The 5,005-nt window shown below is 37.8% G+C and overlaps 1 pseudogene; it reads left to right on the top strand.

Annotated features, from left to right (window-relative positions):
- The first annotated feature begins 1,509 nt into the window (after positions 1–1,509).
- On the top strand, positions 1,510–4,766 carry LOC124104478 (heterogeneous nuclear ribonucleoprotein A1-like; annotated as a pseudogene).
- The last annotated feature ends 239 nt before the right edge of the window (positions 4,767–5,005 follow it).

Here is a 5,005-nt window from a genome sequence, read left to right as displayed (position 1 = left end):
TGGCCTGCATATAAAAAGGACCTATGAAAATGGCTCATTGGGGGGGGGGGGGATGGAACTGGCTAGATGCTAAACCTGAAGCTGGAGGCTGTTGCCATCTTTGAATAAAGCATGTCTACTGTTCCTGTGTCTTGCATCTTCTTCTACCTGCTGAGCTCCAACCTTGCTTCCTGGGTCTGAGCCCCAGCACCACACAACTGATTAGATCACGGCTTTCCTAATCTAATCATTTCACCTCCTGCATTAACACAGGAGCTTGTGGGAGGACACCTCATATCCAAACTATAACAACATGTAATTTTAAAATTTACATCCATAAAACTGTTCAATTTTGTCCTATAGTTTTTACATATATTAAACATAAAATTTATCAAAAATATAAATTTAGGTTGGCTATCAAATTGTTAGAACCTATTTTTTTTTCAGTACTGAGGATTGAACCCACTGGTCCTTTGCCACTCTGCTACTCTCAGACCTTTTTATTCATTCATTCATTCAGTCAGTCATTTATTTATTGCAGATAGACACAATACCTTCACTTTATCTTTACGTGGGTGGTGCTGAGGATCAAACCCAGTGCCTTCCACATACAAGGCAAGCACTCTACCACTGATCCACAACCCCAGCCCCCCTTTTATTTTTGAAATAGAGTCTCACTAAGTTGCCCAGGCTGGCCTTGAATTTGCTATCCTCCTTCCTCAGCCTCCCAAGTAGCTGGGATTATAGGTGTTAGAACTAAATTTAAGTGTTAATTTTTTTTTCACATAAACAAGTAAATAAAAAAATATTGTGATAGCAATGGCACTCCTTTGAACTTCTGACCATATGACAGGGGGAAAGGTAAAACTCATCTACCATTAAAATTATTTTAGATAAGCCAACTGGTTAAAAGAAATCAGAGAATCAATTATTCACTTTTTGACCACTGACCCCAATAATTTTAAATTATCTCTTTGGGGCTCCAGAAATTTATACACCTTAGTATTATGCACTGCAGTTAATCTGGAACTGGGTGAGAGGTAGAGTTCCTTTTGAAATGTGGGGGTTGGGTGATTAGGAAAAGATACCTACACCTTCAAAAATTTATCCCTAGGCAGAACAACTATGGAAAGAATATGGGAGGTGAAATTAAAGTCTCTGCTCTGAGGGAATACTCCCCAGTTTGAAAACTATAGCTCTATAGAACTATTGCCCATATGACAAAGAACTAGCATGCTTATTTCTGCATTATTTGTAATGAAAAACCCACAGCAACCTCAGTGTCCATAAATAACAGCATATTAATATGTGAAATACTATGTAGTAGTCAAAATGAACTAATCACACCTATTTACTAACATGAATGAAGCTCAAAGTGTTAAAAACCATCTTTTAAAAAGACCTATTCAATGATATTACTTATGCATATTTTTTAAAGGCAGGAACAATAAACATACAGATTGTACATGAACACATTTAACTGAAAAATAACAAATATTCACAATCCTCTTCACAACAGTGCTCTCAACTATGGAACTTAAGGGCAAGGATTGGTATGAGGGTTTATTTAACTTTTTTATGAAATATGGCAAAATGTTAAATTTTGCTTTGAGTAAAGCAAAAAGGATACTCATTATTTGTTCTTTTCTACATTTTTAAAATAATTTGTAATTTAAAATGCCAATATAATCCAAGTTATCAATAAATGCATGTTTGTGGATTGACGTGGTTCATAATCCTGGCTGAGTCTACAGAGCGACTGTCTTAGTCCGTTTTGTGCTGCTATAATACAATACTTGAGACTGAGTAATTTATAAAGAACAGAAATTGATTCCTCAGTTAGTGCTGGTACGTTTAGTGTCTAGTGAGAGCCCAGCCTTCAATTCCAGATGGCTCCTTAAATGCTGCACCCTTCAGAGAGGAGCAACAGAAGAAACAGAAAAGTAAAAGAGTGAGCCCACTCCCATAAGGCCTTTTTAATTAATTTGTTCTTTATTTTTGAGGAGCTGGGGATCAAACCCAGCGCCTCACACATGCTAGGCAAATACTCTGCCAGTACCCCCAGGGCGTTCTTATAAGGCCATTAACTCCTTCCTGAAGACTGGGCCCCCAAGACCTAAACACTTACTTTTGAAGCCCCACCTACCAACACCATTATATTAGAGTTTAAGTTTTTAATCTGTGAATTTTGGAGAAGGCACAAACATTCAAACTATAAAAGTGACCAGAGAAAAAGGATAGAACACTGAATCCTGGCTGAATATAAATGTGACCAAGGCAAAGAACCATTGCCTCCAGCCCACACTTGGATGCGATTGTCACAGTAACCCAAGGTGCTCAAACTACTCAGATTTTTTTTAATGTCATTCTGATAATTAAAAAGTGAGAAACTGATCAAAGGTACAAACTTGCAGTTAAGTTCTGGGTTCTAATATACAGTATGGTGATTACAGTGATAATAATGTATAAATGAAATCTGCTGAGGGTAGATCTCAAGTTCTCACCACAGACAAAATATGGTAACTATGGGTAGTGACATATATATCAATTTGATTACTGTATTCACTGCACAATGAATTCATGTATAAAAATATTTTGCACTTAAATATATACAATTTTTATCAATCACACCTCAATAAAGCTGAAAATGTCACTGATGTTGACTCCATCATATTTTAAAGCACTACTGTTGTTAGTCATATTTAATATGGACACTATATAAAATGACCATAGCTATCTGAAGTATAGCCAAGGATCCAGAAATAAGTATAAGATTTATGAAACTGGATTAGTCCCTGCACTAATGCTTCAAGGTAATTCATTCAGGAGAGCCATTCCCACTTTCTTTTAGATCACTTTGTCTTTTCGGCATAATTCTAACAAGCCTGTACATCTGGTTACTTGGTCTACAGTACATCAGAAGGGCAGAGAAGGGGTAACTGAAAAACACAGAAGCATACACAACTGAAAGGCAGAATATAACATCTTAGACCACTGCCAAAGAGCTTTAAAACAGACTTCAACACCCCTACACCAAGCTTGAAATACAAAACCTATCCTTGATGTGGTGTTTTGTTTTGCTTTTTGTTTTTGTGGTACTGGGGATTGAACCCAGGAGCACTCTACCTCTCGGCTACATCCCCAGCCCTTTTTCTTTTTTTTACTCTGAGACAGAATCTCACTAAGCTACTGAGCCTGGCCTCAAATTTGAGATCCTTCTGCCTCAGCCTCTCTCTCTAGTAGCTTCAATTTACAAGCATGTACCACCACGCCCAGCATGAAATACCCTGAAGCTATAATGGAAATATATTATGTACACAATATGTGTAACAAGATGGCATTTAATATATTTTAGAAAAACTTCTACCTAAATGGAAAATAAAATAAAAATTCATGTTTAAAATAATGGCTTTAGAGCTTACTCCTTTCTGTCTGTGGCCGCTGCCAAGAAAGCATCATTAAAGTCTCTCTTCCTGCTGCTTTCATGTCTAAACGAGGCCCCTAAAGAGCAAAGAGCTGCAGAAGCTATCCTTCAGAGGGCTGAGCTTTGAAATAACTGATGAGAGTCTGAGAGGCATTTTGAGCAATGGGGAACACTCACGAACTGTGTGGTAATGAGAGACCAAAACACAAAGCGCTCCAGGGGCTTTGAGTTTGTCACTTATGCCACTCTGGAAGAAGTAGATGCAGCCATGAATGTAAGACCACACAAGGTGGATGAAAGAGTTGTGGAACCAAAGAGAACTGTCTTAAGAGAAGATTCTCAAAGACCAAGGGCCCACTTAATTGTGAAAAAGATCTCTATTGATGGCATTAAAGAAGACACTGAAGATTATTTTGAATTGTACAAGAAAATTGAAGTTTTTGAAATCAAGACTGACCAAGGCAGTGAAAAGAAAAGGGGCTTTGCTCTTATGACTTTTGATGACCATGACTCTGTAGGTAAGATTGTCATCCAGAAACACCATACTGTAAATGGTCACAACTGTGAAGTGAGGAAAGTCTTGTAAAGCAAGAGATGGCTAGTGCTTCATCCAGCCAAAGAGGTCAAAGTAGTTCTGGAAACTTTGGAGGTGGTTGTGGAGGTGGTTTTGGTGAAAATGACAATTTTGGTCTTGGAGGGAACTTCAATGGTCATGGTGGCTTTAGTGACAGCTGTAGTAGTGATGGATATGGTGGCAGCTGGGATAGCTACAATGGATTTGGTAATGATGGAAGCAATTTTGGAAATGGGAAAAGCTACGGTGATTTTGGCAATCACAACAATCAGTCATCAAATTTTGGACCCATGAAGGGTGGAAACTTTGGAGGCAGAATCTTTGGACCTTAAAGTGGTAGACGCTAATACTTCACCAAACCACAAAACCAAGATGGCTATGGTGGTTCTAGCAGCAACAGTGGCTATGGCAGTGGCAGAAGGTTCTAATACTGTCAGGAAACCAAGCTTAGCAGGAGAGGAGAGCCAGAGATGTGATAGGGAAGCAACAGGTTACAACAGATTTGTGAACTCAGCCAAGCACAGTGGTGGCAGGGCCTAGCTGCCACAAAGAAGACATGGTTTAGAAAATACTCATGTATGGGCAAAAAAACCTGAGGACTGTACCTGTGACTAATTGTATAACAGGTTATTTTAGTTTCCATTTTTGTGGAAAAGGTAAAGCATTCCAACAAGGGGTTTCCATGTAGAACTTTTTTTCCTTTTTTTTTGCACCCATGCTGTTGGACTGCTAAATATAATAGTCTGATCACAACACTAAATAAATGTGTCTTTAAAAAAAAAAAAAAAACAGGCTTTAATCAAGAAATATTCACTTCAGTGAATTCTTTAAGAAAACATTGGAAAAATTAGTTAAGAAATAACATAACTGACATGTATTAAATATTTACTGTGTGTTAAACATGACTTTAAGCACGTCACAAGCATTTTCACATGTGATTCTCACAGCAACCCTAGAATAAATATCATCCTCATTTCATACATGAGGAAGCTAAGGTACAAGGAAGTTAAAAATCTTGTCTAATCATG

The sequence above is a fragment of the Marmota monax genome, unplaced genomic scaffold (genome assembly GCF_021218885.2).
Source record: "Marmota monax isolate L192 unplaced genomic scaffold, Marmota_monax_Labrador192_F-V1.1 WCK01_AAM20220418_F8-fsc00001, whole genome shotgun sequence".
Taxonomy (NCBI): Eukaryota; Metazoa; Chordata; class Mammalia; order Rodentia; family Sciuridae; genus Marmota; species Marmota monax.
This window is presented reverse-complemented; position numbering and strand designations above follow the sequence as displayed.